General features: G+C 43.1%; 1 pseudogene; it reads right to left on the bottom strand.

The window, feature by feature from the left end:
• The window catches only part of LOC103652354 (uncharacterized), a 36,241-nt pseudogene extending 10,277 nt beyond the window's left edge, over nucleotides 1-25,964 (bottom strand).
• Nucleotides 25,965-27,226: the final 1,262 nt, after the last annotated feature.

The raw sequence follows: 27,226 nt of genomic DNA, 5'->3' as shown, positions 1-27,226 counted from the left end.
GTAATGAAATCCATACCAATCTCTTCCCACTTCCACTCGGGTATCTTAAGTGGGTGCAGTAGTCCAACTGGCCTCTGGTGTTCAACCTCAACTCTTTGACACACATCACATATAGCCACATGTGCAGCCACATCTATCTTCAATCCATACCACCAATATTTTTGCTTCAAATCTTGATACATCTTGGTGCTACTAGGATGAATAGAATAATCCGAGTCATGGGCCTCCTTTAAAATAGTCTCACGAAGGCTTTCAATATCAGGAACACATATCCTGTCCTTGAACCATATGGTGCCTTGCTCATCTTCCGTGAATTCTAGACCTCGACCTTCAGTAATCAGATCCTTAATCTCTTGTATTTTAGCATCACCAATTTGTCCTTTGCGGATCTCTTGTTCCAAGGTAGGTTCCACATCAATAGTAACTCCTTCAGTGTGAGCAACTATCCCCAGGTTAAGTCTCCTAAAATCCTCAATAATCTCATCAGGTAGCTGGGCAACAACAGCTGAATGAACATGCTCCTTTCGACTCAAGGCATCGGTAACCAAATTCGCCTTGCCCGGGTGATAGTGAATCTCCAAATCATAATCCTTAATAAGCTCCAACCAACGGCGTTGCCTAAGGTTGAGATCCTTCTGTGTGAATATATACTTCAAACTCTTATGATCTGTGTATACTTGACACTTGGTTCCCATAATATAATGTCTCCAAACCTTAAGCGCATGCACAACGGCTGCCAGTTCTAAGTCATGCGTGGGGTAGTTCAATTCATGTTTCCGTAACTGACGAGACGCGTAGGCGATCACATGTCCTTCTTGCCTAAGCACACATCCCAAGCCTTGGCCACATGCATCACAATAAATGTCAAATCCCTTCTGTAGATCTGGCATAACCAACACTGGTGGTGACATCAATCTCTTCTTCAATTGATCGAAACTGTCTTGGCACTTCTCATCCCACTTGAACTCTCTTCCCTTCTCCAGAAGCGAGGTCATGGGCTTCGCAATCTAAGAAAATCCTTCAATAAATCTTCGATAATATCCTGCAAGTCCCAAGAAACTCCGGACCTCAGTAACTGTAGTGGGTATGCTCCACTCCATTATCTCTTTGACTTTAGCAGGATCCACTGATATTCCTCCATTAGAGATGATATGTCTAAGAAATGGCACCTCGCCAATCCAAAACTCGCATTTGCTATACTTGGCGTAGAGTTAATTATCTCGTTACTTCTGTAGCACCAATCTCAGATGTTCCACATGTTCACTATCACTCTTGGAATAAATAAGAATATCGTCGATAAATACTACGACGAATCTATCCAAATACTCCATAAACACCTTATTCATCAAATTCATAAAATAAGCTGGTGCATTAGTTAATCCAAATGACATAACAGTGAACTCATATAATCCATATCAGGTTGAGAAAGCCGTCTTGGGGATATCCGATGGTCTAATCTTCATTTGATGGTAACCTCATCGGAGGTCAATCTTAGAGAACATCCTAGCACCTCTTGTAGGAAACAGGTGATGCCTAAGGGGGGTGAATTAGGACTTCTAAAACTTTTACTAAACTAGGCCACAATCAAATCCCTAGAGCAAAACCTATGCAAATAGTCAAACTAGAAAGTGCAAACTAGGTTTTGTCTAAGTGTTGCTATCTCTACCGCAATGGCTAAGTTTCAATCTACACTAAATAAGTATGTATACAAGATTGAAACTTAAATGCTTAATATAAATGCGGAAACTTAAAGAGCAAAGTAGAGAAGCAAACTCTCGTGGATGACGCCGGTATTTTTACCGAGGTATCCGGAACCACACAAGGTCCCGACTAATCCTCGTTGGTGCCCCTACGCAAAGGGAAGCCTACGCGAGAGCCAAGCACAATGGTTGAGTAACTCCGTAGAGAGCCACGGGCCTTCTCCACGTGCAAGTGGTGCTCCGCTTCCGGCTCCTCTCGGACGCTCCCGGCGTCTCCACTATTGAGCTTCCGGTCGAAACGCCACGGGCCTCGTTCCCTCTGGTACACGGTGGTGGCCGTGACACAAACGCGGTTGTCACGATCTCGCAAGACTCTCGCCCCACTCGGTACAATTACAACGGCTCACGCCAGAGCCGAGGGGTTGTGTGGTTTTTCTAAACTCACTCAACTAACTAAGGTTCACCTAGAGCAAGCGCTAAAGTGGTCTAACTAACCTAAGCACTTCGCAAAGCACCTACGCTAATCACCAAGTGATTCTATTAAGCACTTGGGTGTTTGAGCTCTTGGAAATGTGCACTATATGCCTTGGTATGTTGCTTGGGCTCCCACACCTTCAAATGGCCGGTTAGGTGAAGTATATATAGGCCCCAACTCCAAAATAGCCGTTGGAGAAAAGCTGCTGTTCTCTGCAGCACACCGGACAGTCCGGTGGTGCACCGGACAGCGCACTGTAGCTTGTCCAGTGCGCCTAGCCGTTGCCCTGTCAGAGCAGGTGACCGTTGGCGCCGCAGGCTTTTCACACCGGACAGTCCGGTGGTCTTCTCTCCGGGTGCCACCTAGAACTAGCCGTTGGGCTACAGTTCCCTGGTGCATCGGATAGTCCGGCGTGTGGGCACCGGACAGTCCGATGTGCCACCGGACAGTCCGGTGCTCCACGCACAGACAGTCCGCAGGCAGCACTTCTTCTTTTCTTGGACTTCTCTTGAATCTTATTAATGTCTTCTTTTGAGGTGTTGCTTTCCTCAATTACTTAGTACAAGTAGATCTTGCATCCTATGAACTACAAACACAAACACTAGGAAACTTATTAGTTCACGGATTGTGTTGATCATCAAACACCAAAACTCAATCAGCTAAATGGCCCGGGGTTCATTTTCCTTACAATCTCCCCCTTTTTGGTGATTGATGACAACACAACCAAAGCAAGCAAATAATACAAGTATTTGAATGAAAATATGCAATCTACTTGCTAGGATGCATGTTTGTCCCCTTAAAGTGATATTATGGACTTAAGCCTCCCCCTAACTCCATAATTCACTTACTTCCTATTTTGGACCAAATAACCAAAACCACTTGAATAGACACATGCAGATTTAAAAATTTTAATTTGGTGGTGTTTGGTGTTTGATACATTTTTTATACTGCTTTGGTCCCTACTGTAGAAACGGGTGACGCCTAAGAGGGGGGGTGAATTAGGACTTCTAAAACTTTTACTAAACTAGGCCACAATTAAATCCCTAGAGCAAAACCTATGCAAATAATCAAACTAGAAAGTGCAAACTAAGTTTTGTCTAAGTGTTGCTATCTCTACCGCAATGGCTAAGTTTCAATCTACACTAAATAAGTATGAATACAAGATTGAAACTTAAATGCTTAAAATAAATGCGGAAACTTAAAGAGCAAAAGTAGAGAAGCAAACTCTCGTAGATGACGCCGGTATTTTTACCGAGGTATCCAGAACCATGCAAGGTCCCGACTAATCCTCATTGGTGCCCCTATGCAAAGGGAAGCCCACGCGAGGGCCAAGCACCACGGTCGAGTAACTCCGTAGAGAGCCGTGGGCCTTCTCCACGCGCAAGTGGTGCTCCGCTTCCGGCTCCTCTCGGACGCTCCCCGCCGTCTCCACTATCGAGCTTCCAGCCGAAACGCCGCGGGCCTCGTTCCCTCCGGTACACAGTGGCGGCCGTGACACAAATGCGGTTGTCACGGTCTCGCAAGACTCTCGCCCCACTCTGTACAATTACAACGGCTCACGCAAGAGCCGAGGGGTTGTGTGGTTCTACAAAACTCACTCAACTAACTAGGGTTCACCTAGAGCAAGCGCTAAAGCGGTCTAACTAACCTAAGAACTTCGCGAAGCACCTATGCTAATCACCAAGTGATTCTATTAAGCACTTGGGTGTTTGAGCTCTTTGAAATGTGCACTGTATGCCTTGGTATGTTGCTTGGGCTCCCACACCTTCAAATGGCCGGTTGGGTGAAGTATATATAGGCCCCAACTCCAAAATAGCCGTTGGAGAAAAGCTGCAGTTCTCTGCAGCACACCGAACAGTCCGGTGGTGCACCGGACAGCGCACTGTAGCCTGTCCGGTGCGCCTAGCCATTGCCTTGTCAGACCAGGTGACCATTGGTGCCGCAGGCTTTTCACACCGGACAGTCTGGTGCTCACACCGGACAGTCCGGTGGTCTTCTCTCCGGGTGCCACCTGGAACTAGCTGTTGGGCTGAGATTCCCTGGTGCACCGGACAGTCCGGCGTGTGGGCACCGGACAGTCCGGTGCGCCTTCGCACAGACAGTCTGCAGCAGCACACTTGGACTTTTCTTGGATCTTCTTAATGTATTCTTTTGAGGTGTTGCTTTCCTCAATTCCTTAGTCCAAGTAAATCTTGCATCCTGTGAACTACAAACACAAACACTAGAAAACTTATTAGTTCACGGATTGTGTTGTTCATAAAACACCAAAACTCGATTAGCCAAATGGCCCAGGGTCCATTTTCCTTACAATCTCCCCCTTTTTGGTGATTGATGACAACACAACCAAAGCAAGCAAATAATACAAGTATTTGAATGAAAATATGCAATCTACTTGCTAGGATGCATGTTTGTTCCCACAATGTGATATTACGGACTTAAGCCTCCCCCTAACTCCATAATTCACTTACTTCCTATTTTAGGACCAAATAACCAAAACCACTTGAAAAACCATTTGTAGATATAAAATTTTAAATTGGTGGTGTTTGGTGTTTGATATAGTTTTTATTGCTTTGGTCCCTAAACGTCTCCCCCTTTGGCATCAACCACCGAAAAGGAAGACATTAAAAGCATGTAGGAAGTAAATAAAAGCTTGTCCTCAAAGGATTACTCCCCCTAAGTGAGTGTTCTCCTTTAGAAAGAGTTTTCTCCCCCTTTAGAGATGAAGAAAAGCTCTCCCTGACAGAGATCTTAGGAAAAAGCATGTGAAAATTTGGAGGTGCAAGACATTGTAGCATCCCAAAAATTCAAATCTTGTAATTTTCTCAAACTCGCTCTAAATTCAAAATGAATTTCAAATTTCATTTCAAAATGTTTGTTTGCGAGTTGATATCAACAAATAAAATTGTAGTGGTCTATATTCTCTCTAAAATCTCCTCAAAATCTCCTACAAATATTTCCCCAGTGATCACCCTCAAACTCTTTCAGAAATACTGCCCAAATATTCCACCGATATATGTCCAAGTATTTTCTTCCTGAGAAATACCTTCAGAATCATTTTTCAAGTCCCTACAAATATTTTCTCCATAACTTTCCTCATGCCCATACGTATACGTATGCCTCCAGTGTCATACGGTGAGCTCTACAAGCTAATTACACTCATACAAGACAAATCCATGCTAATCTCCCACTAATCATCTCATCCTCCCACTAATCCTCTCATCCCTCCCCCTAATCCCCCACCATGGCTATAAATAGAGGGGCAAGGGCCTCCTCTCATCCCACCCCAAGCCATTTCATGGCAACTCTCTCCCCCCCACACACCCAATCCATGTTCCACATAAGCACACACTAGCACAAGGATCGTTCGATCGTTCTTCGATCGTTCGTCCCCCTGTTCTTAGTTTGTTCGTTCGTTCGTCCGATCGTTCGATCGTTTGTCCGATCGTTCGATCGTTTGTCCGATCGTTCATGGTTCGTTCGTCCGTTCGTCCGATCATTCGATCGTTCGTCGGTTCGTTCGTCCAAATAATCTTTTTCCTGCCGTTATGCTGCCAAAATTCCGATCGTTCGTTCGTTCGATCATTTGATCGTTCATCGTTCGTTCATAGTCCCTATTCATCGTTCATCGTTCGTTCATAGTCCCTATTCATCATTCTTCCAGATAATCTTTGTCCTGCAGTTATGCTGCCAAAATTCCGATCGTTCGTTTGTTCGATCATTCGATCGTTCATCGTTCGTTCATAGTCCCTATTCATCGTTCATCGTTTGTTCATAGTCACTATTCATCGTTCTTCCAGATAATCTTTGTCCTGCCGTTATGCTGCCGAAATTCCGATCGTTCGTTCGTCCGATCATTCGATCGTTCGTCCGTTCGTTCGTCCAAGTAATCTTTTTCCTGTCATTATGCTGCCGAAATTCCGATCGTTCGTTCGTCCGATCATTCGATCGTTTGTCCGTTCGTTCATAGTTCCTATTCATCGTTCATCGTTCGTTCATACGAACTATTCACTATCACTATTCACTATCACTATTCACCATTACTATTCATCGTTACTATTCACATACACTATTCATTATTGTTACTATTTATCATTACTATTCATCATCGTTACTATTCATCGATGATATCTATAATTACTTTTCCGTCGCCACTATTCATCGTTACTAATCATCATTACTATTCATCGGTCATCTAGTCATCCCAAATTTCAACTACTCATCCATCATGCTGTCCAGTCTACCTAAGACCAGCACGACCCATGTTCCAGTCATACGAACTCCGGTGACTGTGATTTTCCTTCCAGTAGGGAACTTCCCATCTGGTCACCCATCCTAGGTTTCTCCAAGTTGAGCATGCTTAACTTTGAGATTCCTTTGAACCAGGCTTCCAAACTTAGATTCCAATAATTCTTGTTTCTAAATTCTTATCAAATTATTCCCTATCCAACCATGTCATCCCTTAAGCATGGTTCATGTTCCAGAAGACTCCCAAAATACTCTCGTCCCATATTCTGCCTATAACTCTCCTGTTCATACTAAGTCAGACGATTCATTCGTCACTGTTCTCACCTACAATGAACTTCACTGTGCTACACCACATACACCCAGCTATAAATACACCCAGCTACCCTCTCCCTCTCCACACACACTCCACACCCTCAGCCAAGGAAAACTCCCACCCACTCAGTTACTCCGCTCTGCCGGCTACACGCGTAGTGTCGCTTCGCCTCCAGTCCACCCTCCTGGTAAGCACCTCCGCTCCACCACTAGTAGTATCTCAACACCACATGACATAGATTCTACTCAAGACTCTACCCATCCATATATCGCTTTTCTGACCACTATACTAAATATTTGTTGGTATATTTGCTGGTTTGTATGTTTGCTTGTTCATGTTGCATAGTTATCAGAGCGTTCGTGTCGTCTCGTGGAGGCCAGATCTACAAGTCTACACCAGGCAGTGGAGCCAGAAGTCAGTTCCGCGAGCTCTCCCTCCGTTTTGCCGGATAAGCACGGCAAGCTCACTGGATCCCTTTGATGCATAAATTACCTATGATTTTTTAACCACAACCCTCAGCCTGTTATTTTATGCATAATATGATTTTGAGACAAGTTATTATGGCCACCCAGCCGCTTGCCGCAATCAATCCCTGATATAATTGTTACAAATGATTTGAGGAAAGGTGTGAGTTTTCAAAAGAAAATGCTTTTCAAAATGTGTTTGATGAAGGGTTTTCACCCTTATCACCTTTGAGTAGGGATGATCAGGGACTCCCTGGTTTAGGGGAGGGCCTAAGGTGATGGCTCAGCTGGTTTAGGCGTAAGTAGAAGGATTGTCCCCACTTATAAGGACCGGTTTGTCATCTTTCACTACCTGTACTCATGATAAGTACAACCACTCGAGACTGTGTGGGCACTCACTCAATCTGAACTCGTACGGTCCAACCCCAGGGTTATGAAGGCTGGGGAGCACCGGGAGGATAAGGAGGGGGAATGTTTTGTCCGGTTTGGACATGGCGGTGGCCTGACTCCTTCCAGTATAACCATTAAGGTTAGGACATGCGAGGAAAAAAAGAGACTCGGATTCGGATCTCATCGGCCATGAGATCGCAGAGCCGGACTAGTGGGTAAAGTGTACACCTCTGCGCAGAGTTCAAACCTATTCGAATAGTCTGTGTCCACAGGAATGGACGAGTCTGGTGTGGTATGGCAATTAGTGTTGTTTTCAAAAAAAGGTGCGTTTGAGAAAAGTGGTTTTTAAAAAGTTCGGTGGTTGAGCCGTGAGCTATGGTGGACGGGAAGTCCAGTAGCTGTTTTTGAAAAATGAAAACCAGTGGGAAACTGCCGAGATACCTGGATGGTTTAGTCCAGGGGATTTTGTTCTAATATTGAAAAACTTCCTGCTCCTTTGGGAGAGGATGCACTTTGAAAAAAAAATACAAAATGTTTTACAAAACAACCCTGCATAAAATATTGCTGTTTCTGCAAAATATCATGAGCTCCATATATTCCATGCATTATATCTGATTTCCCCATTCCGTGGGTGAAGGTGGGCTGCTGAGTACGTTTGTACTCACCCTTGCTTATTTGTTGTTTTTCAGAAAAGGAGATCGGGTAAGAGTTACGACTGTTCCCAACCTTGCCTGTGGCTGTTGGACCGCTGAATTGCTTCGCTGCGTATATCGGGCTGCTTCATCCCCACTCTGATGATATGTCCCGAGTTGTGGACCAACTCTTAAAGTTGTTCGCCACCTTTATAGGTTTGTCTCGTTTAAGCAGATCTGGAATCATCTGATGTATAAATGTGTTTACTAGCCTCCTGGGACTAGTAATTGTATCACATTTGAGTCCCAGAGGATCTGGGGCGCTTCAAACATGATTTGAAAAGACTAACTTCCCTTATGCATAGGTAACAGAATGTGAGTTAACCACTTATGCATTTTTAGCAACATGGAAGTATGTGATATGAAATATAGTCTAATCAAATATTGGAGAAGACATGTACATGATACTAGATGTAGTCTCAAAAGATACCGATTGAAATTCAATGGCGAGCTTGAGAGACATGAGAGTTCTTGGAGATTTTGCAGTGGAAGATTGTTGTCTTTCTCCGGGGACCTCATTTTCCTTACAATGAGACTATCACATGAAATAGACTTGAAAAGGTGTTAGTCTCAAAGTATTAGATTATAGAGTAACCTCCCCCTGAAGGTGTGCATACAAGTTTTGAATACTTGTAGGAGACATGCACTTTGATTTGATATCAAGAGGGGCAAATTATCTATAATCCGAACTTTGGCACATATAGGTTAAATGATATAACTTGTAGAATTCAAAATTTTCAATTGATGCATCATTTACTATGGAGTGATATAGAATCTATGTGTCGTGCTTCAATAAACATTTTAATCCATGTAGGTTTGCTTAAGTATATGAATTGAAAGCAAGCAATCCTACCATGTGATTTACCTAGTATGCATGATTTTAAGCAAAAGTAAATAGCAAATGTAATACTAGGCAAGAAAGGTAAACTAGATACAAGGTAAATAGATACGCATATCTAAAAACAAGAGATACAATAAATCTAGTTACCTCAGTCATGGGTGGGAAATTTGGGTCCAAAATTTTCACTAACCCACCTGGCAATAAACTTGATCCAATATGATGTATCCCATGATATACATCCTAATTTTGCCAAGTCTCCAAATTTCCCGTTGACCTTCGGTCCACTCACTTCCCTTTCGGGATCCAAACCTTCTTGGTGCTTTTCATGGTTGAAATTATTTCCTTTGGCACCCAGATGCGTTTGACCCCCTTTCCTTTGTTGGCTTGCTTGTTGGCCTTGATTGCTATCACCTTTCCATTTTTTTCTTGATCAAATATGGTGTAGCATCCTTTTTATTCACCTTTATGATGTAGGTGTTGGAGATTTTGCTTGATGGCTTTTGCTTGAGCTTTTGCCTTTGTTTATCCCCGGTCAATGCCTTGCATTGGAAAGACTTGTGGCCTTCCATGTGGCATAGCCTACAAATCACAGTTTCTCCCTCCATAGGCTTGTTCACTCTCGCAGTGGTGTTATCCCATGGAGGTCGGATTTGTTTGGCTTTGCCTTGTCATACAAAGCCTTGCCAAGGCGAGCCACTTCTTGCTTTAATTGCTCATTCTCTTTTGCAACCTCATCCGAACATGTTTCTACAACAATATTCTCAACAAGAACTTGGTTGCAGAGGTTAGAATCATTAATTAAATCAAAGCAGGAAGTAGAAGCATCTTTCTCAGGTATTTCAACTAAAGATGCTGCTGGGGTGCTACCGATGTTTTCTAGCTTAGTAGTTAGCTCATTATTGTGTATGCTAAGAATTTCCATTTTCTCTAGCAAATTTTCAATAGCTTCTTGGGAGCTAGCTAACTTAGCCTTAAATTTTTCATTCTTTTTAATGAGACTGTCATCGGTAGCAGTGGATGGAGCACTAGATTCTAATAGCTCAATTTTAGTTGACAACTCACTATTTAAGTTTGCAAAAGTTTCAAATTTTTCTAGCAAACCTTTATAATCATTTTGGGAGCTAATCAACTTCTTTTTCAAAGTTTTAAGTTGAGCTTTTTGCTTAGTGCAAACATCCTGGAAAAAAACTACGGCTTCCGCAAGCTCATCTAGAGAGGGCTTTTCCTCACCTTCATCATCACTACTACTTTCATCACTAGAGGATGGAATGCTTGTGTTACCTCTTTCCATAAGGCATTTGTGTGATGACCCTGATGAGCGCGATGAGGACCGGTGGCTGCGCGTCCTTGGAGGTTCATCTTCACTTGAAGAATCATCCCAAGTTCTAACACTTGTTAGCGCCTTGCCTTTGCTCATCTCCTTTTTGGGTTTGGCCATATTTGGACAGTTGTCCCTGAAGTGGCCCTTCTCCCCACATGCGAAGCATCCTCTTTTCCTTTGCTTTTTCCTATCAATGTTAAAGAGAAGATCTTCGACCTGCAGGGGCACACCCATTAGATTAATCTTGCGGATCATCCTCATTACCTTTCCGACGCGTCGGATTGTTTCTTCATCCTTGGAGGATGATGTGCATGGTTGATTATCTTCATCATCATCACTTTCTTCTTCTTCCTCTTCTTCACTTGAGGAACTTGGAGTGGGAGCCTTCTTTTTGCCCTTCCTTTCATCACATGCAAAAGCATATGGTCTTGAGGAAGTTGGCTCCTCTCCCCGACACATTTTTCGCGACATCTCAAAAGCCGCGATTTTCCCAATCACAATGGTCGGGGTCATGTTGCTCAAGTCCTCCATGTTGTGAAGGATGGTGATGATGCTCCCATATCTTTGTTGTGGTAGCAGGGAGATAATCTTCCTCACAGTGTCCGCATCACCTAGCTTATTAATGCCAATAGAGTTGAGCTCATTGATAATTAGATTCAAACGAGAATACATGTCTCTAACAAGCTCATCATCTTTCATAGCAAAAGAATTATACTCATTTAAGACTAGGCAATGTTTTTGCTCATGGACATTGGATGTGCCGTCATGGAGCTCATGCAATTTTAGCCAAATCTCATTAGCAGTTTTTAAGGTAAATACTTGATTAAAAATATCCATGCTAAGAGATTCATACAAGCAATTTTTGGCTCTAGCATTTAAATGAATTTCTTTTTCCTCACTCGTGGTGGGTTTCTCGGGATTCTTGAGGGGTTTCATCCCGTCACGAGTGACTCTCCAAACACCTAGATCAACAGCCTCTAGGTAACAAGCCATTCCAGCACTATAATATGGGAAGTTAGTGCCGTCAAAGTGTGGTGGCCTATGAGTATCCATCCCTTCCTCTAAAAAGCGTCGGCTCTTTTAGCGATGAAGCTAAAGCGTTTCAAATGAGCCAAACCGGGTTCTAATACCACTTGTAGGAAACAGGTGACGCCTAAGAGGGGGGTGAATTAGGGCTTCTAAAACTTTTACTAAACTAGGCCACAATTAAATCCCTAGAGCAAAACCTATGCAAATAATCAAACTAGAAAGTGCAAACTAAGTTTTGTCTAAGTGTTGCTATCTCTACCGCAATGGCTAAGTTTCAATCTACACTAAATAAGTATGAATACAAGATTGAAACTTAAATGCTTAAAATAAATGTGGAAACTTAAAGAGCAAAGTAGAGAAGCAAACTCTCGTAGATGACGCTAGTATTTTTACCGAGGTATCCGGAACCACGTGAGGTCCCGACTAATCCTCGTTGGTGCCCCTACGCAAAGGGAAGCCCACGCGAGGGCCAAGCACCATGGTCGAGTAACTTCGTAGAGAGCCACGGGCCTTCTCCACGCGCAAGTGGTGCTCCACTTTCGACTCCTCTCGGACGCTCCCTGCCGTCTCCACTATCGAGCTTCCGGCCGAAACGCCACGGGCCTCGTTCCCTCCAGTACATGGTGGCGGCCGTGACACAAACGCGGTTGTCATGGTCTCGCAAGACTCTCGCCCCACTCAGTACAATTACAATGGCTCACGCAAGAGCCGAGGGGTTGTGTCGTTCTACAAAACTCACTCAACTAACTAGGGTTCACCTAGAGCAAGCGCTAAAGCGGTCTAACTAACCTAAGCACTTCACAAAGCACCTATGCTAATCACTGAGTGATTCTATTAAGCACTTGGGTGTTTGAGCTCTTGGAAATGTGCACTATATGGCTTGGCATGTTGCTTGGGCTCCCACACCTTCAAATGGCCGGTTGGGTGAAGTATATATAGGCCCCAACTCCAAAATAGCCGTTGGAGAAAAGCTGCAGTTCTCTGCGGCACACCGGACAGTCCGGTGGTGCACCGGACATTCCGGTGGTGCACCAGACAACGCATTGTAGCCTGTCCGGAGCGCCTAGCTGTTGCCCTGTCAGAGCAGGTGACCGTTGGCACCGTAGGCTTTTCACACCGGACAGTCTGGTGCTCACACCAGACAGTCCGGTGGTCTTCTCTCCGGGTGCCACCTGGAACTAGCCGTTGGGCTGAGATTCCCTGGTGCACCGGACAATCTGGCGTGTGGGCACCGGACAGTCCGATGCGCCTTCGCACAGACAGTCCGCAGCAGCACACTTGGACTTTTCTTGGATCTTCTTAATGTCTTCTTTTGAGGTGTTGCTTTCCTCAATTCCTTAGTCCAAGTAAATCTTGCATCCTGTGAACTACAAAACACAAACACTAGAAAACTTATTAGTTCACGGATTGTGTTGTTCATCAAACACCAAAACTCGATTAGCCAAATGGCCTGGGGTCCATTTTCCTTACACCTACAACTTCTCCCCCTTTGGCATCAACCACCGAAAAAAGGAAGACATTAAGAGCATATAGGAAGTAAATAAAGGCTTGTCCTCAAAAGATTACTCCCCTAAATGAGATCTTCTACTTAGGAAAAAGCATGTGAAAATTAGAGGAATAACACATGATTTGAAAAGACTAACTTCCCTTATGCATAGGTAACAGAATAAGAGTGAATCACTTATGCATTTTTAGCAACATGGAAGTATATGATAAGAAATATAGTCTAATCAAATATTGGAGAAGACATGTAAATGATTCTAGATGTGGTCTCAAAAGATACCAATTGAAATTCAATGGTGAGCTTGAGACATGAGAGTTCTTGGAGATTTTGCAGTGGAAGATTGTTGTCTTTCTCTGGGGACTTCATTTTCCTTACAATGAGACTATCACAGAAAAATAGACTTGAAAAGATGTTAGTCTCAAAGTCTTAGATTATAGAGTAACCTCCCCCTAACGGTGTGCATACAAGTTTTGAATACTTGTAGGAGACATGCACTTTGATTTGATATCAAGAGGGGCAAATTATCTATAATCCGAACTTTGGCACATATAACTTAAATGATACACATTGTAGAATGTGAGTGTTTTTACCACTTGTAATATTAACAGTATCAATTGATGCATCATTTATTATGGAGTGATAAAGGAGCTATGTGTCGTGCTCAAATGAACATTTTAAATCATGTAGGATTGCTTAAGTGTATGAATTTTAAAACAAGCAGACCTACCATGTGATTTGCCTAGTATGCATGCATTTAAGCTAAAGTAAGCACAAAATGTAATACTAGGCATGAAAGGTAAAACTAGATACATAAAAGATAGATGCTCATATCTAAAGATAAGAAATACAGTAAATCTAGTTACCTTAGTCATGGGTGGGAAATTTGGGTCCAAGATTTTCACTAACTCTCTTGGCAATAAACTTGATCCAATATGATGTAACCCATGATATACATCCCAATTTTGCCAAGTCTCCAAATTTCCCGTCGACCTTCGGTCCACTCACTTCCCTTTCGGGATCCAAACCTTCTTGGTGCTTTTCATGGTTGAAATTATTTCCTTTGGCACCTAGATGCGTTTGGCCCCCTTTCCCTTGTTGGCTTGCTTGTGGGCCTTGATTGCTATCACCTTTCTATTCTTTTTCTTCTTGATCAAATATGGTGTAGCATTCTTTTTGTCCACCTTTTTGATATAGGTGTTGGAGATTTTGCTTGTTGGATTTTGCTTGAGCTTTTGCCTTTGCTTATCCCCGGTCATTGCCTTGCATTGGAAAGATGTATGGCCTTCCTTGTGGCATAGCCTACAAATCACAGTTTCTCCCTCCATAGGCTTGTTCACTCCCGCATTGGTGTTATCCTGTGGAGGTCGGATTTGTTTGGCTTTGCCTTTCTTGTCATACAAAGCCTTGCCAAGGCGAGCCACTTCTTGCTTTAATTGCTCATTTTCCTTTGCAGCCTCATCCGAACATGTCTCTACAGCAATATTTTTAACAAAGACTTGGTTGCAGGGGTTAGAATCATTAATTAAATCAAAGCAGGAAGTAGAAGCATCTTTCTTAATTATTTCAGGCATTTCAACTAAAGATGCTACTGGGTTGCTACCAATGTTTTCTAGCTTAGTAGTTAGCTCGTTATTGTGTATGCTAAGAATTTCCATTTTCTCTAGCAAATTTTCAATAGCTTCTTAGGAGCTAGCTAACTTAGCCTTAAGTTTTTCATTCTTTTTAATAAGGCCATCATCGGTAACAATGGATGGAGCACTAGACTCTAATAACTCAATTTTAGTTGATAGCTCACTATTTAAGTTTGCATAAGTTTCAAATTTTTCTAGCAAACCATTATAATCATTTTGAGAGCTAATCAACTTGTTTTTCAGAGTTTTAAGTTGAGCTTTTTGTTTAGTGCAAACATCCTGGAAAAATTCAATGGCTTCCGCAAGCTCACCTATGGAGGGCTTTCCCTCACCTTCATCATTACTACTACTTTCATCACTAGAGGATGGAATACTCATTTACCTCTTGCCATAAGGCATTTGTGTGATGATCGTGATGAGCGTGATGAGGGTTGGTGGCTGCGCGTCCTTGGTGGTTCTTCTTCGCTTGAAGAATCATCCCAAGTTTTGACACTTGTTAGCGTCTTGCCTTTGTTCCTCCCCTTTTTGGGTTCGGCCATAGTTGGACAGCTGTCCCTGAAGTGGCCCTTTTCCCCCGCATGCGAAGCATCCTCTCTTTCTTTGCTTTTTCCTACCAATGTTAAAGAGAAGATCCTCTACTTGCAGAGGTACACCCATTAGATTAATCTTGTGGATCATCCTCATTACCTTTCCGACGTGTCGGATTGTTTCTTCGTCCTTGAAGGATGATGTGCATGGTTGATTATCTTCATCATCACCACTTTCTTCTTCTTCCTCTTCTTCACTTGAGGAACTTGGAGTGGGAGCCTTCTTTTTGCCCTTCCTTTCATCACATGCAAAAGCATATGGCCTTGAGGAAGTTGGCTCCTCTCCCCGACACATTTTTTGCGACATCTCAAAAGCCGCGATTTTCCCAATCACAATGGTCGGGGTCATGTTGCTCAAGTCCTCCATGTTGTGAAGGATGGTGATGATGCTCCCATATCTTCGTTGTGGTAGCAAGGAGATAATCTTCCTCACAATGTCCGCATCACCTAGCTTATTAATGCCAATAGAGTTGAGCTCATTGATAATTAGATTCAAGCGAAAATACATGTCTCTAACAAGCTCATCATCTTTCATAGCAAATGAATTATACTCATTTAAGACTAGGCAATGTTTTTGCTCACGAACATTGGATGTGCCGTCATGGAGCTCATGCAATTTTAGCCAAATCTCATTAGAAGTTTTCAAGGTAAATACTTGATTAAAAATATCCATGCTAAGAGATTCATACAAGCAATTTTTGGCTATAGCATTTAAATGAATTTCTTTTTCCTCACTCGTGGTGGGTTTCTCGGGATTCTTGAGGGGTTTTATCCCGTCATGTGTGACTCTCCAAACACCTAGATCAACGACCTCTAGATAACAAGCCATTCTAGCACTATAATGTGGGAAGTTAGTGTCATCGAAGTGTGGTGGCCTATGGGTATCCATCCCTTCCTCTAAAAGCGTCGGCTCTTTTAGCGGTGAAGCTAAAGCGTTTTAAATGAGCCAAACCAGGTTCTGATACCACTTGTAGGAAACGGGTGACGCCTAAGAGGGGGGTGAATTAGGACTTCTAAAACTTTTACTAAACTAGGCCACAATCAAATCCCTAGAGCAAAACCTATGCAAATAATCAAACTAGAAAGTGCAAACTAGGTTTTGTCTAAGTGTTGCTATCTCTACCACAATGGTTAAGTTTCAATCTACACTAAATAAGTATGTATACAAGATTGAAACTTAAATGCTTAATATAAATGCGGAAACTTAAAGAGCAAAGTAGAGAAGCAAACTCTCGTGGACGACGCTGGTATTTTTACCGAGGTATCCGGAACCACGCAAGGTCCCGACTAATCCTCGTTGGTGCCCCTACGCAAAGGGAAGCCTACGTGAGGGCCAAGCACCACGGTCGAGTAACTCTGTAGAGAGTCGTGGGCCTTCTCCACGTGCAAGTGGTGCTCCGCTTCCGGCTCCTCTAGGACGCTCTCCGCCGTCTCCACTATCGAGCTTCTGGCCGAAACGCCGTAGGCCTCGTTCCCTCCGGTACATGGTGGCGGCCGTGACACAAACACGGTTGTCACGGTCTTGCAAGACTCTCGCCCCACTCGGTACAATTACAACGGCTCACGCAAGAGCCGAGGGGTTGTGTGGTTTTTCTAAACTCACTCAACTCACTAGGGTTCACTTAGAGCAAGCGTTAAAGCGATCTAACTAACCTAAGCACTTCGCAAAGCACCTACGCTAATCACCGAGCGATTCTATTAAGCACTTGGGTGTTTGAGCTCTTGAAAATGTGCACTATATGCCTTGGTATGTTGCTTGGGCTCCCACACCTTCAAATGGCTGGTTGGGTGAAGTATATATAGGCCCCAACTCTAAAATAGCCGTTGGAGAAAAGTTGCGGTTCTCTGCGGCACACCAGACAGTCCGGTGGTGCACCAGACAGTCCGGTGGTGCACCAGACATCGCACAGTAGCCTGTCCGATACGCCTAGCCGTTGCCCTGTCAGAGCAGATGATCGTTGGCGCCGCAGGCTTTTCACACCGGACAGTCTGGTGGTCTTCTCTCTGGGTGCCACCTAGAACTAGCCATTGGGCTGCAGTTCCCTGGTGCACCGGACAATCTGGCGTGTGGGCATCGGACAGTCGCAGGCAGCACTTCTTCTTTTCTTGGACTTTTCTTGAATCTTCTCAATGTCTTCTTTTGAGGTGTTGCTTTCCTCAATTCCTTAGTCCAAGTAGATCTTGCATCCTGTGAACTACAAACACAAACACTAGGAAACTTATTAGTTCACGGATTGTGTTGATCATCAAACACCAAAACTCAATCAACCAAATGGCCCGGGGTCCATTTTCCTTACACCTCTCATCTGATCAAATAAATCCTTAATGTGGGGTAATGGATACTTGTTCTTCACAGTAACATCATTAAGGGATCTATAGTCCACACACATCCTTTGTGATCCATCCTTCTTCTGTACAAACAGGACCGCCGCTCCCCAATGTGAGGAACTCGGACGAATGTACCCAGCCTCTTGTAATTCTGTTAACTGCTTCTTCAGTTCCTTTAACTCCTCTACAGACATCCTATATGGCCGTTTAGAAATAGGAGCAGTTCCAGGTAAGAGATCAATAACAAACTCAACTTACCTATCTGGTGGCATCCCTGGTAACTCCTCTGAAAAGACATCCGGAAAATCCCTAACCACACGGATATTGTCACCAACAAACTCCTCAGGTATAAAGAAAATCGCACGTTTGGATGAGGTGGTTACTGCAATTTGAACTTGAAACCTTTCTCCTTTAGGGCTGGTAAGTTCTACCGTACCCCTACCACATGCTATAATGGCCTTTGCCTTTCTTAACCATGACATACCAAGAATCAGATCTATACTGCTTGCCTCTAATATTATAGCGGTAGCTCCAAATTATCTTCCCATAATTGTTAATGTCAATCTACGTGTCATATGATTTGCCTCAACAGGCCCTTTAGGTGTAATTACTATCATTGGTTTTCTCATTTTTAGCAGTGGTATCTCATTTGTGTTGGCATATCGAGCAGACATGAATGAATGTGTAGCACCAGAATCAAATAATATGGTTGCAGAAATTGCATTAACGTAAAACATACCAAGTACGATGTCAGCACCATCAGGAGTAGCATCAACGCTGACTTGATTAACCCTGGCAATACAGTATCCCTTGCCAGATCCTGGAGTCTGTTGCTTATTCTGAACTGGGATGGTAGCAACTCTCTGCGGGCAAACATTTGCATAATATCCAGTCTTCCCATAGTTGAAGCAAGTAGTGCCTGCACTCTGTCCTGAAAACTTCGTTGGGGTGCCAGTGGGGGTAGCCTGACGAGTTGGTGGAGTCCTCTGAGGTAATTGCTGAACTAGGCGCTAGCCTCCACCAGTGCGAACTGGTGTTCCCTAGGGTGAACTGTAACGTGGACGAACACTGTTGCTTCCTTGTCCTTGGGATATAGCCTTCCTCTTCAAATCTCCTAGCTGAACACGCTTGTGTTCAATAGCTAGAGCCTTATCGAGCAGCCTCTGAAATGAGGGAAATGTATGTGCCACTAGAGCATACTGTAGAGGTCCATTAAGTCCTTCAATAAAATGTTCATGTTTCCTCTCATCCTTAGCAACTTCATCAGGTGCATATCTGGATAACTGAATAAACTTATCACGGTACTCGCTGACTGACATGTTTCCCTGCTTCAGCGATAGAAATTCCATCTTCTTAATTTTCATCAATCCAGCTGGTATATGATAGTTCCTGAACTACGTAGAAAACTCCGCCCATGTGATAGTGTCAGCAGCATCGTGGGCAGCAGTGTATGAATCCCACCAATCAGCAGCAGGACCTACCAGACGACCAGAAGCATATAGAACCTTCTCCCGGTCAGAGCATTGTGCAATAATCAACATCTTTTCCACAAATTTCAGCCAATTATCAGCGTCCAGTGGATCAGGAGAACTAGCAAATGTCGGTGGCTTATGGCTCATGAACTCTTGGTGCTTGTCCAGTGGTGGAACTAGTGGTGGTGGTGGAGGCAGTGGTGCTTGCTGATGTTGTTGTTGTTGTTGTTGCTGTTGCTGTTGTGCCCTCCTTTCCTGGCATATCTCTTCTCGTTCTTGGCATAGCTCTCGATGTATCTCTTCTCGTTCCTGGCGCATCTCCTGGCGTTCTTGCTGCATCTGAGCATGCATATCCGCCATGGTATCTGCCATTCGTTGCATCATCCTCATCTCAGCTGCAACTAGTGGGTCAACTCCTGCTGGTGGAGGCGGTGGCAAAGGATCCATCTCTGCTGGTTGTGGCTGGGGTTGTCTGAATATCCTCCGAGTGTGTCGATTGGGAGGTAAATCAATTCCACCACCCCGCCTGGTATTGACCATCTGGGTTAGATACATATAGTAACAGAGAGTAGTAGACAAGGCAAGTAGTTACAAATCAGGTTACTTTGGGGGATTTATTAGCTAAACAGATTAATGTTTTACTTACTAAAGCTAACTCAATACCTTATGGCGGTACATGCTAAGATGTCCATTTATAATATCTCAATCAATCAAAGAAGCAAATCAGGCATTTATCATCAGAACAATCAACCAACAATTTTAAATACAGAAAATAGTTTTAATTTTGTCTTAGGTTCCCTATCTCTTAAAAATATCATAAATGTAGGATTCCAAGGTGTGAAATCCATCTTGTCTTAGAGTAGAAAAGGTAAGAATGATCAGAGTAGAAAAGGTGGGACATGATCAAGACAAGATGAGTATAGAAAGAATCAGAGTAAGATAAGTAGGTAAGAGTTTTGTCCATTTCTATCTAGGTTTCGTCCTACAGTCAACATTTCCTCTCATACCACTTCTATCACACCCGGCTTTAAGGAACAAAGCCAGGTGCATCTCATACATGCGCCAAGAAGACAACATATATAATAACAGAGTGTATAGAGGTAAATGTCACAATAACATCAGAGTATTTATTACATAGCGGAAGTCTTATTATAAAATAAAAGATAAATATAAAACGAACTAAGGATCATCCTTGACGCAAAAGTCACTGAGAAACGCCACCTAGACTAGATCAAACTCCTCGCTTTGTGGCTCCTCCTGAACCACCTGTTCTTCTCCTGTGGGGGTGTGAGACAGCAAGGGTGAGCTCACATATGATCAAAGCTCAACAAGTTGTGGGGAAACCAGTGGGCATGAACTCACCAAAGGTGGGAGTTCATATGATGTGTAAGGCTAATCAACAACAGGGGTTAAAGCTGAGCATTGCTTTTAATTAGTTGGTCAAAATTTTATTAGCAGTTACTAAATGTAAGTAAATACCAAACCTTAAATAAAGTAATAGAACAAAATTAATAAATAATCCCATGCATATGCAAATGAAAAAATTGAATTTAAGTTACATAAATTAATCATGCGAGAGTCCTGAGCTGCTCATGACCGTGAGCTCGGCTAGTATACCAGTTTACACTCTACAGAGGTTGTACCCTTTACCCACAAGTCATGTTACCCATCTGCCAAGGGATCGTGACTCCCATACACCTCTACCTAGGAAGCGAGGCAAGGCAACACTATGAGGCCTTTACAAAGTTCCACTAGCTTCCGAAAACCCGCTACAGTTTATGGGAAAAGCACTTGCAAGAATCCCCCGTCTGACCGCCATCGCAGCAAAATCAACCTGAGAACCTCCTTGCATGCAACTCCCCTACTGCCCTTGCCCCTTTCGGGTAAGGTAGTCTTCCACTAGCTTTCCTAATTACTTAGCCAAGGGGTCCCATTCCTCTCTTGTGGTGGCACGTGTTTCTCAAGTTAAGCTACATGTTCCAATTAACATTAATGATATTGACATGAACATAAAATAGAATAACAAAAGAATTGGAACATGGATATAATGAAAGATTATCCCAAAACCATATAAAGCAATAGCAAAAACTACCCAAGTAATTCAGGGACAACAAGGTAAAAAGGGATAAACAGTCTAGGGTGACCCATTGGGTCCCATGAAAATTAAACCTATGCATGAATAAGTGATATTAAATAACATTATTAGGTAAAAAGTGGTCAAGGGCATAACTTGCCTTCAATGAGCTCCTGCTCAGCTACTTCTATCCGCTGGTCACCAGGATCCTCAATCACAGGCTCTTCTACTCGCATCAATACAAACATACATAGTATATAGAGAAAATTAACATCACACCAAACATGTAAACAAAATACATAATAATAATCTACACATTAAAATAAAATCCTAGGAACAGGAATCATAAATTTTGGAGTTACAGATTTTAAGATATGAATTTCCAAAGGTTTTATGTGCTTAAAATAGGATGAAATGAGAAATAAATTTTCTTACCGTTTTCATGTCAAAACAGAGGCTCTAAGTGATAGAGAATAATATTACAAAAATTTAGAAAGTGGAATGGATTAATTTTGACCAAGTATGGTTTTTCTATGAATTTATCAAGTTCTAGTAATTATTTTCATATTAAAAATCCAATTTCCATTTGTTTTCTCTGGTTTTCGAGTTCTCTAGACTGGGCACATTATAACAGAGAAAGGCAGGGTGCTCGAGGTAAAATACCCCAGACATAGCATACAATCCATGTGGATGGCGGGTTGCTTCGTTAAAATTATAAGGTCCTTTCTACAAACTGCGCACGCCGAAGGGGTATGAAGCGTTGATGGTCGTCCGATCAAGCGTGGATGGCCCGGATTAGATCCGTCCCACCGCGAACCGGTACGCAACCACGGCCCTCAGATTTGGATCCGACGACATAGATTTTAAATACTAAGATCTAACCGCAGCCACTGGATATGAGATCTATGGTCAGGATTGATTGCACGAAGGGGTAAGCAGTGATCTAATCTTAACCGCTAATCTTGAGATCAATGGCTTCTAACGCGTCGTTCCCCATCACCTGCTCTTCCCGGCGAACAGACACGACGGAGCTCTCGCATGCGGTGGCGCCATGGCCGGACACGGTGAATCGGCGGCTTACCAACCTAAACAGAGCGAAACTACACCGAGGGAAAGGGGAGAGGGAGGCGAACTCGCCAGAGCGGTCATACCAGCCTTTCGTCGCAAGGACGAGTCCGACGACGCGACGGCACGGCTTCGTGGTCCAGTTCGACTCCAACGAGCAATTCAATGCTCTTGGGACGAAGACAAGCCCGGGCAACCCTTGCGCCGGCTTCAAGGGATCACAGAGGTGAACCCGCACACTCAACAGAGGACAAGTCGACGGCGAGCGACACTTGGCGCACGGCGGACTGAGTTCTACCACGACGGCGGCGCTTGTGAGTTCTAGGGAATGGGAGGCGGTCAACGATGTCGGGTGACGGGAACGTGGTCTTTAAGACATGTAGGAGCACGACCGTTACGCAACTCCGAGGTCCCCTGAGAGCTCCCCGCGCGAGGTGGGCGCGGTCCGCGCGGCGAGGATCTCGCGGGCTCGGTTACGAAGGAGAGGGAGCAGCGACTGACACGTGGGCTCGGCGGAGCAGCGTGTGCGCGACTCACGGGGGAACTGGCCGAGCTGGTCCATCTGCCATCGAATGGAAGAGGAGACGTGCGCGAGGGTAGGAGGCTGACAAGATGGGTCCGGTTGTCGGCGCCGCGGTGATGAGTTGGGCCGCGCGGTGAAGGTTGGCTAAATGGGCCGAGAGTCGAGGTTCAAGCCCATTCACTGTTTTCTCCTTTTATTTTTTTTTCTGATTTTCTTTTCCTTTACTTTTATTTTCTAGAATTCAAATTCGAATTCAACTTTAACTGTGAATTTATATTCATTTTAATTGTACAAGTTGAACCCAATTAGGAAGGTTTAACTAATTTATCTATATTTATTTTCTTTATCTTTGTTTAGTATTCTTTCTTCTCTTTCTCAAATTCTTGAACTCCCTTTAGATAATTTAATATATTCCTTTTCACATTATTTTATGTTGTCACAAAATGCACAAAATAAGATCCAACATGATGCATAATTTAGTGGTATATCTTTTTATTATTTATTTGTTGTTTGAATATGGTATTCACATGTGATGATAAGTAAATCCAACACACACATAAAATATAGGAAATGACTTTTCTCCTCTTTTATTATATATTACAAACTGGGTGTTACACCATATAATTACCGGTTTGACGATGTCCCATACCCACAAGGGGAAAGGATATCAAAGTTTTTCAAATTTTCTAGTGAAAGTGGTAGAAGCACACAAACATGTATGCTAGTAGCACACCTAGGCGAATTGGTCGATGGGGAAGCCTTTCGAGCTCATTTATTTTCTTTATCCTTTACTGGTACCTCTTTTGCATGGTACGCCACCCTACCTCCTAATTCTATTAATTCATGGAATGATTTAGAAAGTAAATTTCATGAGCATTTATTTTTGTGGGGAATATGAATTAGGGTTGGTTGATTTAGCCTTAGTCCAACAGGAACGCGAAGAATTGGTTAATGATTATATCCAAAGGTTCTAGGACACTAGAAACCGATGCTTTCAGATCCATGTTGCGAGCAAAAAGCTAGCAGGGCTAGCTTTTAATGGGTTGTGATCCTATTTAAGAAAGAAATTTGATGGTACCCAATTCTTTCGATAGCTCAGCTACATCAACGAGCTTTGGCCTGTGAACGTCGAAGTAAAGAGACATCGAAATCGGCTAGCCATAATGTGCATCTATTGGAGCGTGATAGTTCAGACGATGAATCCGCGAATGTATATATCACCGAGCTTGTTTGGTCGACGAAGGCCAAACCTTCTGCTCGTCCAAACCTTCTGCACATGGTCAGCTAGTCAAAGCTGGCCCTACTTTTAAACAATTGTCTCCAAATATGCTAGCAAGAAGCCGGTTCTATGCGATCGGCCAACAAAGAAAACTCGGTCACCCGCTAAAACAAAACGGCCGAATAAAACGGCCCGAAAAGTGACACAACAAGTATCGTCTATGTATTAGAGCTCTATTGAATGATCACCCTATTGGATTGAAAAGTCGGTGACTTGCATCAAACTTAGTTGTTACTTCAAGAACAAGATGACGTGTGAGATCCATCGTTTCCCGAAGGGTGCTAGTAGAGCATATGCTCTGGGTTCGTCAACCTCCAACAAAAGGCAGGGGCATACGTTGAGCATAAAAAATGGCTTGGGGAACCATCCACCCTAAGGCCAGACGGTTTGCGATGGCGGCATGGATGGTCTGAGCGTGCACAGAATCAGTTACGATTCCTCGTTTCTTACGGGATTTGTTACCAATCTTCGCGAGATTATCTTGGGAACCGATTTATAATGGGTCCAGACCTCTCCCTTATATAGATAAAAGGGTACGGTCGATTGAACCCCATAATCGATTCAATCAATTCTACTTGTCATTTTTACCTTATGCCTGGCAACGGGGATTTCCCCGTCGGGGAATGGCTCCGCATCCCCGTCCCCGTCACCGTGAACGCTCACGGGTAGCTTTTTCTCTCATCCCCGTCCCCGTCGAGGAATTTATCCCGGTGGAAAACCCCGCGGGAAATCTATCCCCGCTAGAAGTACAATATTTAAAGATAAATTTAAATTGATTGTATCAAATTAATACAAATTTAATAAAAAGGTTGAAAATTACAAGAGAAATCTACTTTAAAATTTAGTTTGTTATTTTATAACATGTCATGTATTGAGTTTTTACTATAATTTTAACAAATAAATTGACTAACTTGGATAAAAAAAGTTTTGTGAGGCGGGTACATGGGGAACGGGGACGGGGCATGGTTCCCCGCCCACGGGGATTAAATTAGTCCCATACCCATCCCCTAATAGGGGAATTCCCCGCGGGGAATCGGGTCCCCATTACCATCTCTAATTAGAAGTAGAGCTAGTTTAGCATTCATGTACCTCGAATCTTCACCTCTCTTTGGTTCTACGTCAACTAGAGGCGTCTTCGGTGGCCTGCCGACCCCAAGACACACCTTAGGATCTCTCCTTCTGACGGGGTCCCTCCCGAGAGGCAAGATCTGGGCCTGCTGCGAATAAAGACGATCATCTGCGCCATCACGAACGGTCCAAGCCCTAGGCACAGACCATCCGGATATATGGAGAGAAAGAACTGATCATGCGGCCTAGGACCACGAACCTTCTGTGTCTTATCTACGCGTGATTGACGTCTAAATCGACACCAACAGTACTGGTGAGTTACATATGAGTATAGAGTAACACTAAAACCTTATAATATACTAGGTATATGCCCGTGCGTTGCAACGGGAAACACTTGTACATGCATAAGTCATTGTTTAGTAATGCTAGTAAGAATCAACGCAACAATCATAATAAATATTGAAGTCTGTCAGTTTTATTGAAACAGATCCAAGCAATCCCGACACACGTTTGCATATAAATATTTATGAATTAACATGTACCATGAAGTTGGACAGTCAAAGGCTACATATGCAGACGACGCGCACCGTGTCGCTTGCTGTTTATAGCGGTGATGCAGAATCCCAACTCTCATCCAGGTGTTCGCCAGCATCATCATGCTCTATGCATGTCAGCGTGCGTGTTGTAGCCCTGCATGAGCATGACGAAGGACACCATATTCCGCTCTGGTATTCCGACTAACAACCTACACGTGGTGGCTAGAGGATCGAGCTTCACGTAGAAGTTGAGAAGGACGTTGGCGCAAAAGGTGACCAGGAACACCCGCACGACCTCCTCCTCCTCCTTGGACAGTGCCTGCAATAGCTTCTCGACGTCCGCATAACTGCTGAAGATGCCCTTCTCCACCCGATCTTGTTGTTTTAAGGTCGATATCTTTTGGATCAATAACCACATCAACTTCATCAGCCTACTATGTCATTGAAACAATATTAAGCATCAAAGAAGAGGGAATTCGTGTCATAAAACTCCACATGAATATTAAAATGGCCCACCTCTGCCATAGTAGTTGTTGTTGCTGTTGACGCATAAATACGACCTATAGGCCATAGGCTCTATCAGGGGAACATGATGTAAACCTGACTCAAACCTTAGTTTACTATAGACTTATTTCCCCTTGACTTCCATCACGGATGTCTTGTAACCACCCATTTGGCCATTTCTGCCTGAAAGAGTCAGCTTGTAATTTTTTTTTCTTAATAAATAGTCACGTTAAGGTTGCAAGTACATACCTATGAGCAAGAAATTGACTTAAGCTTCCAACTGTTGTGCTCACAGTATCTCTGATACATGCGACCTACAGATAGTCATTGGCATATTTAGTTCTGGAGTATGTGTGTAAATTTGCGGATATGGCGCACTAATATAGCAGAAGTATAACCGTTGTAACAACAGTAAAATGAACTAAGAAGAGCATATGCTCCCAAAAGAAAGATTGTAATCCTACTTGCACGTTCATTATTTATTCTAGATATTGCCCATCTAACATTAAGGTCTGTATGTTAGGCTTTAGTACACTACTTATTGAAAAACATTAAAAACAAATGTATAGCATTTGCTAAATTGCACTCACATGGAATAAAATCGTCATCTACCTAGAATGTCACCAGACCAAATCCCAGCTTCGTTGGCACCGGTGCCTGCCCTTACTGCAGAAATGAAGGAATACAGTTAGTAGTAACTAAGATGAGGAAATAAGAGTGGATGAGAAGCACTTGAAAATGTCTAATGTATGATTTCTCCAACGAAATGTAGAAATCAACGTTATAGATAGAACACATAAAGCTAAACATAATGTCCAGATTTTATGTAGCTATCATGCAGGTCATTATGTAGTATTCACCTTCATTTTTCTAAAGATTTCAACTCCTCCCTGATATTTAAAACATACCATATGATTTAAAGCTAAAATGAACTAAGTGTCATCTACTTACAGATATAGCAAATCATCAGTAATTTTAATATAAGTAATTTGAATATCATACCGTTCATTTTAGATACTAAGTCCGATCACATTTTAGTAATTTTGCTATATTGCAAACTAAGTGCTCTTAAAATATTTAAATATTGAGCCAAGTCTAAGTAATTTTCTAAAGATTTCAACTTCTCCCTGATGCTCATCTGAACACATAGTAAGTCTTGAATTTGTGCTTTCAATGTTTTGAGCG

Source organism: Zea mays, chromosome 3, assembly GCF_902167145.1.
Source record: "Zea mays cultivar B73 chromosome 3, Zm-B73-REFERENCE-NAM-5.0, whole genome shotgun sequence".
Lineage (NCBI taxonomy): Eukaryota > Viridiplantae > Streptophyta > Magnoliopsida > Poales > Poaceae > Zea > Zea mays.
The sequence above is the reverse complement of the archived record's forward strand: the minus strand, read 5'-3'. Positions and strand labels throughout refer to the sequence as shown.